The 15,519-nt window shown below is 41.2% G+C and overlaps 1 protein-coding gene across 1 annotated transcript in view; it reads right to left on the reverse strand.

Annotated features, from left to right (window-relative positions):
- Positions 1–15,519, reverse strand: part of LOC115732958 (receptor-like protein kinase At3g21340) — a 55,291-nt gene that overhangs the window by 27,776 nt on the left and 11,996 nt on the right. The window lies entirely within an intron of this gene.

A 15,519-nucleotide genomic window follows, 5' to 3' on the forward strand; every position in this document is an offset into this window, starting at 1 on the left:
TCAAATTTTTATTTCCAAATCATGAAAATATTTTTCAATTTATTTTCGAGTTTTTAGCCAAACACCCAAAAATATTGTCACCTCTTGAAAAATGACTTCCTAAAAAATATTATTTAAAAATGTCACATTTTTCGCGAAATAAACAAAGCCTAAATATTTCTTGATTTTGCTTTGCTCTGGTTGAAGTGTATAGCATTCTTAATACCATTAGGAAAGCTGCTCAAATTCTTCAATTGTTGCACGTTGTTGTAGATATAAGGTTACAAGGGACTCGAATTAACTGTCCGGAGCCTGCAAATCTGGTGTCAGTCTTGTAGGATGCGTCAAGAATATTGTCATGGTAATCATTCCGCATTGCCAAAGAATAATTTTTTCCAAAAACTTAAATTTATTATACGACAATCAAGTGAATGATAAACATTTTAATTATGTCAATTTAGCCCTAAATCTTTTCACGATTTGCCAATGTGCAGTAAAAGACTCCAGGAAATTACATAAAAGGTTGTAAAACAGGCATTTCAACAACGTCCCTGTTCATTTTACACGACCTGAGTTGATACAAAACTTATACAGCCAAAAAAGACGTTGAAGATATCAAAGAGATGCTTACAGTTTTAACTTCACAGCCTGTATATCAAAAACGGGCATTTCAACAACGTTCCTGTTCATTTTCATGCAAACTGCATATCAAAACACACCCTTTCAAGCTCTTACCATGCATGACCTTTTCGACCATGTGAGTGTGGAGACTTTAATGTGATCTGCACTCGTCACATCCCTCTTAATATGTAATAGAAGATCGCGGACCAATATCGCCTCGGTCATTATATGGGGGGAAGACGGTGTTTATGACTTCCTTCAGATTCCGACACCCTACAATGACCATGCCATCAAAGGCCGAATCCGCAAGATCATTCTCAGCTAACTTTGGGATGATACACATTCTATATCCAAGCTTTGCCACAGTGTTCACCCTCTTCTTCATTCTAGGAACCTAGAAATTAATTACAGCATCAAACTTTATGACAAGGCAAAATCAAGTTGCAAAGTGGGGAAAATTACAGTTGCTTTAATGAAATGCAATGTGTCTACTAAAACATTTGGAAACTCGATCTTACCACATGAAGCTCGCCACCAAGGCCAATCTCTCCAATAAAAGCAATGCCAGAGGGAATGGGAAACTTGAGATAGCTAAAGTAAAGCGCGTTAAAATGCAAAAGGGAAGGAAACAAAAGATGTTAGGTTAATGGACGACGCATCAATTCATTCAATTGATTAGTGTCAGGAAAGGGGAACCAATGCCATAAAAGTGATGACAGAGAGAAGCACCTGCTGCAGATTGCTGCTGCTATAGCAAGATCACCAGCCGTCTCAGTTGGTGTCACTCCACCCACCACATTTAGAAAGATGGCCTAGAGGTGGAAATATCAATTACAACTATACAAAATACTGAGAAATCCTCATTTTTTGTAGTTTCACATTTTTCAGAAGCCATATGTGAATGACATATTAAGGCAGATGCTAAAGACCAGTAATATGTATATGAGGGAGATAGTATTGAATTAGTGAAAGCATAAACAACTAAATAAGATTAATTTACTCACATTGCTCTGAAGCTTTAAACCAGCTTGCTTCAGTATAACCTACGAAGAGCCCACGTGACAATAGTTAGCTTTTACTTCCAGATTTCTCCATGCAGGGGATAGAAACTTTCAGCTCAGCTCAATAAATTAGGCCAAATGGCCAATTACCACAAAAGCACATACAAATTTTATAGCCTTGGCTCCTGGCCTCTGATAAAAAAAGACACATGTTTGGTTTATTCATGCAGCTTCTTATGTAGAAGGGTTGTTCTCAGAGATATATCATGTTCATACCCGAAAAGAGAAAAAGGAAAATGAAGACAGAGCATCACTAACCGCAATAATCATGTCTACTCTGCTTCGTTTGATGCCATTGACCTGCCTTGAAATTCTTAAGCATGGTAATGGTATACATAAAGCCTACAGCGAAATTACAACAGTCAAAATGAAGAAGACAAGAAATAACATCACATGGCAGAGTCAGCAGCAAGGATGATGCTAGAACAGGCATCAGATCTAACATAGAGTCCATCATTGGGATGATGCTTCATGTGTGAATGATGGCTGTAGCAGGACAACGAATACCGATTATGGAAAATCTACCTGTATTTTGAGAAGCGAGGATCGAGATCCATCCATCGCTACAGCAGCAGCTTCTCCAGATTTAGAATTCTCTTGACTTGATAAGATCTCACTGGGATTCAAGACAGCTTCCAGTCCCGATTGTGACATTTCAAACACCCCAACCTATATTATCGAGAAAAAGAAGTGTTACAAAAATCTTTGAGCATTGTACACCCTTGAAATTAGCACGCAGTGTATATGAGAGGGGGATGAAAAAGAGGGAGTGCAATAGTTTAACGAACCATACAAAATGAAGCTCCAAAATGGAGCTGTGTTTCTTCTATCCATAATTGCATCAAGATCACTGGAAAGAGTTTTAGCGATCAACTTTGGTAATCGTGATCCAGATGTGTGCCAAAGCAAACAAATAAAGCAAAGATTTGATGTCAAAAATATCTCAGTAAAACAGCATTCCGAACAAAAGAACAAAGTCCAAGATACACGCAATTGCATTAACAAAGAAAAGCAAACAGCACGAGTTCTGGTGCATGTGCTAACGTAAAACATTAACGGAATGCATACCTCATCGGTGGACCCAAAGCGATTTTTCACAGATTGCAGCAGACGATAAGTGGAGTGCTTCTCCTCCTAAGAAATCAAGAGAGGGGTTTTACTAAGATGGTGGAAAGCACTAACTTGTGAAGAAGCTCGTACATGTGTCATGGTCCTAAACTAAGTATCATACGTCAAAGAGAGAACTTCTGCAGTTATCATCGAATGAAATACATGAGATCATAAGTTATGGTTGATAACGTAAGAAACTTATTTTGTTGAAATGAGCAGTTGCAATCGCTGAGACAAAAATTCATTCTACTAGCTGCTGGATAATTTTTTTAGATCGTTGACACCTATAACGACCCCATTTAGTCATTTATTGCATAAGAAAAATAGGAGTCGACCCCGACCCTAAAAAAAATATTAATAAAATTTACATTTGCATATTAGAAGCATTTTAATAGTAACAAGCCTATATAGATTGAAATTTTAATTAGTTTGGCATTAGATCTTGGATACATCACATAATCTCTTTGGTGCAATTTAGGAAAATGCTATCTTCAGAAAAGCCCTAGTTCCATGTATGTAAGAAATAATATTCATGTCATATATCACATGTCATCTAGTTAGTCACATAATTTGATGTTAGTGTCTTGATAAAAATCACATCACGTAGATAGGTTTAATAGATGATTGCGTTTCGCGCATTATTCGTGATACATTTCATAAAAAAGTAAAATAGAAAAAAGAATTATCAATGCATTAGGTCATTTTTAGTGTCCTAAAGTTTATTCTTTTATTTATAAGAAACAAAACACAAAAGCAAATAATCTTTCATGAGGTTCAAATAATAGGGTTAATTTATAATTGATCTCATTACATGTTATTAAAATTGCATATAGGTGGCATTTGACTTAATTATAACACAACATATATGTCATTTAGATTTCATATTAGTTCATCAACTTATGTTAGATTATAATTCATGTGGTATCTTGAATAAGAAAAACCCAGAAAGAGTCCATTAGCATTGCGTAATTACATTTAGAAGTCATGTTTAGGTCATGCATGCTTCGCATCGTTATTTGCTTTCTAGTTAACATCGAGTAGAACCTTTGTTGCATTTGTCGATAACGAAGCTTTGCTCTTGATTTGTTACAAACGCTATCCTAGAGTTGAGGACAAGCAAAACTCATACACTGCTATAAATATTTTCTGGAGAATCTCAAACGGCCTTCACTTTGCTAAATTCCTCAATTTTAGCTCAAAAGATTGCTCTATGTAGCTTTAAAACCGTTAAAACTTCTTGAGCTGGACCCGGCCTAAATACTAGGCGCTCATTTTTGAAATCAGAGTGGAGCATGACTATGGTCTTCTGCTTGATGTAAGAAATAGACTCAAGGTTTGAGAATGAGTTTCGCTTGTCCTCAACTCTAGGATAACGTTTGTATTTATAGAGTTTTCCTAGAATGACTAATTTAAAGTATTTTGAATTAGTCCGTTACAATATTAACTACAGAATATAACTACATTAATGGACTAATTCAAAATTAGTCCGTTACAGTATTAACTATAGACGTTACGGTATTAATTACGGATGTTACAATATTAACTACAGAATAATTTTGAATTGTCCGTTACATATTAACTACATTCCGTAACAGACCCCCGCAAGTTGAAGGAGGTCTTCTGGATGATCTTCAACTTGGAGTTGAGCATATCATGACGACAACATGTAAGAGGCTTGGTGAAGATATCCGCTATTTGGTCACGTGTGGATATGAAGCGAACCTCAAGTTTACGTTGTAACACTAAATGTGGACAAAGTGAAAATCTACCTCGATATGCTTTGTTCTAGCATGAAAAATTGGATTCACCGTAAGATACGTTGCCCCTAGGTTGTCGCACCAAAGGATAGGGGGTTTTGAGTGAGAGATGCCCAATTCTTGTAACAACGATTGTAGCCATACTACTTCTGTCATGGCATTTGCCAATGCCCGATACTTGGATTCGGTTGAGGAATGTGCAATGGCATGTTGCTTCTTAGCTGACCAAGAAATCAGATTTTGGCCCATATAAATTGCATTACCTCTTGTTGATCGTCTATCGGTGGGGCAACCTGCCCGGTTGCATCACTTGTATGCATGGAGTTCTATGGAGGATTGAGAATCGATAAGCAGTCCATGCGAGATGGTTTCCTTTAAATAGCGTAGGATGCATTTCATTGCACTCCAATGGTCTTCTGTTGGTTCTTTCAAGAACTGGCAGACTTTATTTACCGCATAGGAGATATTTGGCCGAGTGAGGGTGGCATACCGAAGAGCTCCCACGGTGCTCCCGTATAAACCGGCATCTTCAAGTGGCTTACCTTGATTAATTAAATTGGTATTTGTAGCCATGGGTGTGTGAGCCGGTTTAACACCATCCATTCTGGTTTCGTGGAGAAGATCCGTAACATACTTTTGTTATGACAAGAGGAGCTCAGATGGATGTTTGAGCACTTCAATTCCCAGGAAATAATTAAGGTCACCCAAGTCCCGTATGGAGAACTCTTTGTTCAAGCGTTCAATAGTGTCTTGAATAAATGCCGGATTTGATCCCGTAATAACAATGTCATCAACATAGATAAGTATGTAAATGGAGAAATCGAGTCAATGTAGTATGAAGAGGGAAGTATCGGTTTTTGATCCGATAAATCCCAGTGTTTCTAAAAAGATGCTCAATCGGTGGAACCAAGCCCGCGGTGCTTGCTTCAATCCGTATAAGGATTTTTGTAGCTTGCATATATGGTTTGGCTTTTCTTTGTCAATGAAGCCCTAAGGTTGGGCCATGTAGACTTCTTCAGTCAAGTTACCATTTAAAAACGCATTGCTAACATCTAATTGCCGGAGTTTCCAATTCCTTGTCACTGTCAATGAAATAACCGTACGGACGGTGGTTGCTTTAATGACGGGATTAAACGTTTCCGTATAGTCAATACCCTCCTGCTGATTGCAGCCCTTGGCCACTAGACGGGCTTTGTACCGATCTATCGAGCCATCCGTACGTGTCTTGACTCGATAAACCCATTTGGAGCCCACGACATTTGCTTTGGGATTCGATGGAACCAAAACCCATGTTTCATTACGTAACAAAGCATTAAATTTTTGAAGCATCGCCTCCCTCCATTTTTCATGTTTATTAGCTTTGGTGAAGCACCGTGGCTCTTCTTTAGAACTCTTTTCAGTCAAGTTCACATCTAGTAATGGATATTTACTGTTGCGCTTTGGGTTCCGACGCAGCCGCATTGGATGGGTCCTCGGTGCTTGATAAGCCGGTTGTGGAGGTATTAGAATAGCTTGCAATGGAGAGGCATCTGAAAGATTCTCGTTAGAACCTGTACCATCATTAGACATACTAGAAAGCAACGTGTTAGATGTTGAAGCAGTATTAGCATTTGATAATGTCGGTGATGGTTCTTCAAAGATAGGTGGGGCGGTGCTAGATGATGGCGTAGAGGGCAGGATATTACCATTAGCACCATGGTGCGCGTGGGAGGATACATCAGCTGTGGAGATCATTAGCCAAGGATATGATGGTGAGAGTATTTTTGAATGATGTGAAGCAAATGTAGCGAATGAAAAAATGTTTTCAATAAAATGAGCATGTCTTACAATGTACATGCGTCCGGTTTTGTAATATAAACAACGGTAACCAACATGCAATGGGCTATATCCTAAGAACACGCATTGACTAGAACGAAGTGAAAATTTATGCAAATTGTATGGCCTTAATCAAGGGAAAACAGCACAACCAAATATTTTCAAAAATTTGTATTTCGGTTGTTGATTAAAATGTGTTTGAAAATGCGAGATATTATTTAAAACTGGTGTTGGTAATATGTTAATAAGATAAATGGTAGTTTCAAAAGCATAAGGCCAATACTTAAGAGGAAGAGATGCATGAGCCAATAATGTAAGGCCAGTATCAACAATATGACGAATTTTTCACTTAGCTGCTCCGTTCTGCTCATGAGTGTGTGAACAAGCTACACAATAGATAATTCCATTGTTAGAAAAAATTTAATTTAGGGTTCTGCATTCACCACCCTAATCGGATTGTACAGCTTTGATGGATTTTTCAAATTGTTTCTCAACCATAGTCTTGAATTTTTCGAAAATGGAAGGGACCATAGATCGATTTTGAATAGGATAGTACCAAGTATATTTCGAGAAATCATCAACAAATATAACAAAGTACTTATAACCCGAAATGGAATCAATTGGAGCAGGTCCCCATACATCGGTAAATACCAAATCAAGAGACGCTTTACTAATGCTATGAGTTGGAGGTAGAGGTGTTTTATGAGATTTGCCTAACAAACAAGAAGCACATTTATTGAAATCAAATGTAGAACATGGCAAATTATTTGAATGAATCAACGAGCGCACTTTGCTTTGTTGGGGATGACCCATGCGGGCATGCCAAGTAGTGGCAGTGGTGAAAGAGTCAAGTGAGATGGTGTTGGCGGATGGGGACGAGACATAAAGACTTGACAACCGGTATAGTCCATCCTTAAGCGAACCTTGGAGCAGTGGTGTTTTGGTCTGCAAATCCTTCACAACAAAGTGAAATGGATGAAACTCAAAGAAGCAGTTGTTATCACATGTAAAATTGCAAACAGAAAGCAAATTACGCGTAATGGTAGGGACATGAAGGATATTCAAGAAATTAAAAGATTTGTTGATATGGGTTTTTAGAGTGAAAGAACCGACATTAGCAATGTTTAAACCTGCTCCATTACCTACACGAAGAGATTCGTTACCGTTATGTGGTGCAAAGATCTGCAGATTGGCAATGTCGGGCGTCACATGGTGAGTGGCTGCAGTATCCGAAACCGGGTCTTGCTACGACGAGGTAGGAAGAATTCCAGCCATATTAGCAATAGGCTGAATTGCAGTATTGTTAGATCTGGAATACCTGAAATAACATCTTACGGCAGTATGATTATATTTCTGACAAATTTGGCATCGATCCTTTATGTTTTTAGATCGATTGCCCGGGTTCCCATAATTACGCTGGTTGCCTTGACTATGATATTGCGGACTTTGAGTGGTAGAAAGTTGAAAATTGGAAATCGGTTGTGGTTGAATAGGAGGGGTGGATGATGGAGGAGTGTAAGCAGTAACATTTGTGGCGGACTTCAGTCGAAGCTCATGATTGAGGAGCAATCGATGGAGTTCAGGAAATGTTATCGGATCAGGCTTTGTAGCCAAGGCAGCAACAATGTCGGAAAAATCAGAACCAAGATTACGGAAGACAATGGCATTTAATTCTTCATTCCCAAGAGGGCGATTGGCATCAGCTAATTGATCTGAAATATATTTTACCTCGCGGAGATAAGTTGAGACAGACTTGTCACCTTTAGATGTATTCTGGAGTTGTATATGAAGTTGAAGGATGCTTGTATGCGATAGAGATCCGAAGGCAATTTGTAGAGCCTTCCGGACATCGGCAGAAGTATCTAATCCAACCACATAGGGTAAGACATCGGGTGAAAGAGAAGATATCATCCAACTAAGAACAAGTTGGTCTTTCGAATCTATTCATCATATGCAGGGTTTGGTATTGCATTAGTAGAGTCCGTAGGGGTGATGGTTGGAGTGGGACAGATAATGGTGCCATCAAGGTATCCCATTAAGGATTGGCTACGAAGCAACGGAAACAACCGAGTTTTCCACAATAGAAAATTATCATCGGAAAGTTTAAGGCTAAGGTGGTGTTGTACGGCCGGAGTGGAGGTGGAAGATGACATTGTGAATAGGAGAGATGGAAAATGGTAAAAAATAAATAGCGTCGGTATTGTCAAGGATTCTACCGGGTCATCGATACCATGTAAGAAATAGACTCAAGATTTGAGAATGAGTTTTGCTTGTCCTCAACTCTAAGATAGCGTTGTATTTATAGAGTTTTCCTAGAAGGACTAATTCAAAGTATTTTGAATTAATCCATTACAATATTAACTACAGAATATAACTACATTAATGGACTAATTCAAAATTAGTCCGTTACGGTATTAACTACAGACGTTACGGTCTTAATTACGGACGTTACAATATTAACTACAAAATAATTTTGAATTGTCTGTTACATATTAACTACATTCCTTAACACTTGAAAGGTCGATCACTAACGGGGAGAAAGGTAGGCAACTGGATCATCACCGTGCCCTTTCCTAGAGTCCCGTTTTCTTATGTCTCAAACTCTTCACAATTCAACCATCACTATGCGCGCAAGCTAGAGAGAAGGAGAGAGACAGACGGGGAGAGAACCTGGATTTTGTTGCCCGCGATCGAAAACTCCTAGAGATAGACAACCAATCAAGACATGCAGCATCTTCAGCATCTTTCATGGCATGTCAAACCATCTCCGTCTTGGAGAGAGAGAGAGAGAGAGAGAGAGAGAGAGATTTTTAAGTACATGGCCAAATGAAGCATAGCTAGAGCCATTACTATAGATTGGGTGTGCTGTCTTGCACATCCATTGGCTTATACACAAGCTTGACCTGGTACTGATTTTGTCATATTGCTTTGGGTATCCTTGCAGATGCTAATGGGAGCACCAATGTTTCTAAGCTCACATAATACAGCTCTAAAATATAGCCAATGTTCATAAATATATCAAGAAAATAAAGCTAAACCAGGGTTTTTGAGAGAAATTAGGGGAGGGTGAGGACGAAACATGAAAAGGACATTGGGTGTCTCTTACGTCAATTGATATGTATAGGAAGTCGCTTTGTTAGAATAAGTCATGCGAGTGCGTGAAGGCCAATATATATTGGAAAATTGATTATGTAACAGTCTTTAGGGGACCGTAAGACTAATAGTCTTATGTCGCCAGATTTGGTGAGGGCGCCGACTCGACCCCGCGGGTGGCAAGGGCTTCATGGCCCTCACCCAGAGGTGGCGGGGGTCGTTGATCCTCTCCCGGGGGTCGGCGGCATCGCCGGCACATTGAAAAAAAAAAGAAAGATAGAAAAGAAAAGAATAAATTATAAACAGAGCAGTAAAATTTTTATGTATACATTTTAAATTAAAATGGCCCCGGTTAGCACCGGCCATGCCACGTAGGTAGCCGGCGCTAACTGGACCACCACGACAGGGATTTCCAATCAGAATTTTTTTGAAAGGTTTAGGACTAACATGGCAAAACGTCAACACGTTTAGGGCTAAATGAGCACAATAGAAATGCTTATGATTCCGGACCAAAAAAAAAAAAAAGAAATGGAAAATTATCAAAATGATCAAGACTAAATTGGCACAATTGAAAGTTTAGGATTGAATTGACTGCCATATGATATGTTTAGGACTTTTTGGATAATTTTTCATAAAATGATATGTGCCCCTGTAATTTAGAATCATGACAATACCAAAATTTTATTTTACATACTAAACCGTGTGATGTCGATATTATTGGTGTAACACCTTGAAAATTGGGCGATCAAAATAGTGAAATCTAGTCTATGGAACAACTAGAAAATTTTAATTTGATGTCCAAGGTCGGATATTAAGAAATTAGAAATTGGAAATTGGGAATTTCCGGGACCATTACTCGAATTGGAATACATTTTGATTAAATGAGTAATTGCGTCCTAGAATTAGAAAATTTCATATTAATCTTCATTCGGGCTATTTTGACTCGAGTTCGGATTGAATAACCCTCCGTCGGGTTTTCGGGCACCCGAATTACTTAGGGTGTGAAATTACCAAAATACTCCCGGCCAAAGTGTGAAATTACGAAAATGCCCCTTGGGTTTTATGAGCTAAAAGACAAGGCCATTAACTTAGTGGACCCCACCTGACCAGCTCAGCCTTATTCATTTTTCCAGATCTCTATCTCTTTTTCTCTCCCTCTCACACGTACACCCCCCATTGAACTGACTTTCTCCAGCCCTTCTTCTTCCTTCATTTCTTCATTTCTCAGCGACAACCACCATTGAAAACGACCACCACACCATACTACAACACTCACAGAACTTCCTCCATACCGCCGGACCACCGTCGCACCGCCGGAGTCGCCGGAAAGCCGGCTGCGAGAAGCTTCAGCAACATACTCTGTTTTTCGTCGGGATTGGGGTTGCAGAGCTGGTGCAGCTGCTCCGAGCTGCCGCCACCCCAACGACCACCACCTCGAACTCCAGCCACCTTCTCTGACCTTCTGTGACGCCGTTCCACCGCTTGCAGCAGCCGCGAAGTCGCCGGAAAGGTTGGAACAGCCCCGAACCACGGCCTGCCCTGTTTTGACTTCTGTTACACCCGGTTCTGTATCCAGCTTCCATCCGCCGCCACGCCGCCCTTCTCCGCCCACCTCCGGTCACCAAACACTCCCCAAGACCCCCTCAAACTTTGGCCACCAGCCCCGCGACCTCTCGTTACCATCGGAGCTCCGAAACAGTCCCCGACCGCCTCCCCTGTTTCTGCTCCCTTGTACCCGCGAAACTGCCCTGCACCGGTTTTGGTTGCTGCCAATGCCTGCTCCGGCCACCGTGAGCCACCACCGGCCACAACCATCTCCCTCCGACCACCTTGCACCTCCACCGCCAACCTCGAAGCCAACCACCGCCCTTAGACCCCCCAGAACAGCCCCCCAGCCGTGCCCTGCCCTGTTTCTGCAAGTAGGTGCCCTGTTTTTGGGTTGGGCCGAGTCTATTGAGCCCAAATCTGTGGGCCCGCGAGCTGGGCTGAGGCCGAATTAGTTTGGGCACAAAGTTGGGCCTTATATTAGGCCCGTGGACACATTAAATCAGAAGTTGGGTCCGTAGTTCGAGGATTTTGGTTCGCGACCCGTTCGAGCCCAAAGTTCGCGCCGAGGATTTTTCCAAGGATCATCGTTGGCTTAATCTCACTCAATCAACGGTGAGTCGATTTTTAATCCTAGGCTAGGTCGTCAATTACGTTTGGATTAGTTTAATTAGATTATTAGGGTGTTTTGGTAGATTAATTAGGGCCGGTTTAGGCTAGAGACTTGGTTTAGGTTAAATGGCCCTAATTAGTTAGGTTAATTTGATTGTGGCTAGTTTGGACGGAATAATTGATTAATTGATTGGCATGGCTTAATCGCGAGCGAACAATAGGTCAAGGATAAGCGTATGATTGATTGATGATTTGGATTTAATTATGTACGATTGAATTGAACGTTTGTCTTTGAATTATTTATCTACGCTTGATTATAATCCATATAGATTAATTGATGAAATGCCTTGGTGGATGGTTAGTTAACTTGATTGATTGGTTGGAATTTGATCACTCGGTTTATGGATGCGAGGTCGCATGGATAACATGTGCATTTGTGTGATTATTCAAGAAGTCTTGCTGTGTGAGCATATCACGTGAGCATTTGATTAAATGTGGATTATAAATTGGCTATTTGCTGAGTATGCTTGAATGGTCATACAATGGACTATTCCTATCAAGTTAATCTTGTGCCGGTCGTACGGAACCATACAACTTGTCAGATGCACGTCAATTCGTGTTGTGCCGGTCGTACGGATTACACGGATTGTCGGATGCCGGTCGCAGCTTGTGACGGACCGAAACCCTTACAGGGATTCCCGATAGTGCCATGTTGTGCCGGTCGGACGAATCACACGGGCTACTAGATGCCATCGCCGTAAGTAAGGGATGAAGCCTGGTCCTGTTAGTAGACACTGCCGGTCGTAGTGTAAAGTCACACCGGTCGTGTGCAATTGGGCCATATGGCCGTTAATAATCGGACCACGTGTGGTGTCTACGTGTGCGATTGATGTGACGACTATGATTTGTTATGTGTGGCATGTTATGTCGAATATTGCATGATGTGTGATTTTCAGCAGGTAAGCTACATGTGATTGAAATATTTATATATTACTATGTGATTGAGTGATAGGACCCTCCGGACGAATCAACGCATTAGCCGGGTTTAGGCGTTGACTCATGGAGATTTTTATCTCACCCCGTGTTAACCATTTTCGGTCCACAGTGACGTAGCGACTTGTCGCCTTCGGGGTCCCGGTTGACCGGTCCTACGATATCGTGTATCGCCCGGAATCGGGTACGAATAGGACACGGGAACTTCACATCACCACGATCCGGGTGGACGAAGGCTTGCTGCAACGTGTGGCACATATCTTTAAAGCCTGGTTCTTGGATGATGGAGTGGAAACTTGGGGCCCACTTCGTGGATTTGAGGGGCCATCTAATACGGTTCCACCTGTTCCATCTTGGGTTCCGATGGAGCTCGATACGCCGGATGGTGAGATCGTAGACCCCGAACACGACTCCGACCCCGACCCCGACCCGATTGAGGAGGATATCGTTGAGCCTTCTTCGGAGCGTTCATTGACCTCCGATCGCGATCCTTCACCCCGACTTTGAGGGTTCGTAGTCTTTTGGATAGGTACTGATGTGGATTTTTGGGAGTAGCTGAGAATTTAACCCTACCCGACCCTTATATCTTTTTGTTGGTCTTAGAGAACCGCCCCGAAGAATGGGGTTGTATGTGACTATAGCTTTGTAGGGATAATGATCATCTGCTTTTAGTATTGTATCGACAATTGTTCTGATATATGACTGATGTTGTTGACTTTATTTCTATCCCTACTGTTTTTCTTGATTTGGGAGAATTCGCGTTTCCGTGTGTGTGTTATAGTATGGACGGTCAATAACGTACCTAGGACGTTATCTTTCATGACCGGAGGTGTTTTGGTAGGGATGCCGCGTATTCGAGAGTCGGGACGTGACAATTGGGGTACATCATCGATTCACGTTTGGTGACGACGTTAAACTGTGGTTGACCATGGTTAAATAGGGAAATGAGTTTGCCTGAGAATATGGGCCGAGTTTATCAGTTTCCACGATCAAGCAACACTTTTCTTCATGTCATCTGGCAATCACCTCTTTTTCAGACGATCGATTCTTCTCACAATAACAAACTATTTCAATGGAGCAATTTGCAGTAACTCGTCCAATCTGCAAACTTCCAGATGACGCTAAATTAAGTTTTCCATATTGTCAATTCGAGTCCTCGTCAGATTGGTTGCGACTCTTTTGTGAAGAGTGTACGTAGGTAAGTATTTGTTGTGACGTTGACGCAGACTAGTTCCATGAAAGGAAATTGCAAAGTTATTTGAAAATATACCGCAAGATTAAAGTCTGTGCATCATCAATGATAAGATGCTGCCAACAGATGGATTTTTGACTTAATCAACTAAAGGAACATATTATTGGTTTAAGTCAACAATCGCATTCTTAGTGCAATGACCCGGCTCAATAAGGGCGGAAATGGTCATCGGGCTAAATGGCCTATATAAGGAGCAGTTCCTGGTAAGTTTTTAGGATGGCAAAGAAGACATGAATGAATTGAATTGTATATCGAACAGGAAAAGAGCGATTCTAGAATATATATTCTGAACTTTAAGCAAGTTTAAAGTTGTCCTAGGATTAAGGAATTGATAGATGAGTCCAGTACATGCAACTAACAAAAAGAGTCCAGTACTTGAAAACCTCAGTACAAGATACAGACATGGGCTCTATTACATACGGGATAAAAATAAAAGTGAATAATGCTTTCAAACTATTTCCGATCTTTCAGCTCTAGGAGGCTTGCGGCTTCGGTTCCACCTGCGAGTAGGCGGTAACTTATATACCAGTACAAGGGGAGCGCCAACACGAGACCCAGCAGGACCATGCAAAAATTCACTATGAGATCTCCTGTGGTCTTATCGGACTTTGGGGATTCGATTATAGTGGTAGAGAAGAAGGAGGAACCGGCAAGTGCCGCTAACACGTAAACCGGGAGAGTTTGGGGCACTAGGGGAACAGCGGTGATCCAGATTGTGAGGATGGACACCAAAAAAACCGTGCTGTTGAGGGCCATGAACTGGTATAGTTTCGAGCCGTTCAGGATAATGTTCCTGGCTTGATGTGGTTTTTCGACGGCAACGCCGCTGGAATTGGTGGTGGCAACGGTGGAATTTGCTGCAGGATCTGAAGTGTTGTCCCCCCAGTATCCTCCTGGAGGAGTGAGCCCGACTTGGTACGTGGCGGTCGCAACCAAGGTTGCCACTAAAAGGATTATGTCGCGAGCGGATTCATCTTGGTAGCCGAACAGAAATTTGAACTTCTCAAAGAGGGTTGGTTCCACGCTTAAAAGCTGTGACAGAGGGAGGTTGTGACTAAAAAGTCCTGCTACGCATCCTAAGCGCAAGCACTTCGCAAGACCTGGATCGCCATTAGGATTCGCTTGGAAAATTTCCAGCGCGGTCTCACCCTGGAAGTTCTTGGCATTTACTTCGACATGCCCTATCAATAGCTTGATGATCTGGAAGAAATGCAACGAGAACAACATGAAGTTCCCTTCAATTGCAACCGCTGCTTTGTCGCTGGCTTTACTATGCTTACAGTGTGAGCTCATGCCATACAAGTTTGAGCGATGCTAGTGATGCAACGACGGATGTACCATGGAAACAAAACCGCATTTATCAAATGCAACCATTTCAACCCATGTAATGAAGTCCCGAATGTTTTTAAAAAGGGGGATTTCGTCATCTCACCCAACATTATTTACGTGATAGCTAGGAAGTGCGCACGCGAGCTGTAACATAGGCGGATTCGCAAAAGTGCTAATGATTATGATTTTTCATAAAAGTGTAGGACTTCATCACAATATTATAATGAGCTTAACAAATTGGTTTGTCACAAAGTTTATCGGCAAAAACTTGAGGTTGAAATTTCCAACAATTAAATTCTATAATAGAAAAAGATCCGAAGTCGCATAATATCGTGACAATATGTACCTGTAA

This window comes from Rhodamnia argentea, chromosome 8, assembly GCF_020921035.1.
Source record: "Rhodamnia argentea isolate NSW1041297 chromosome 8, ASM2092103v1, whole genome shotgun sequence".
Taxonomy (NCBI): Eukaryota; Viridiplantae; Streptophyta; class Magnoliopsida; order Myrtales; family Myrtaceae; genus Rhodamnia; species Rhodamnia argentea.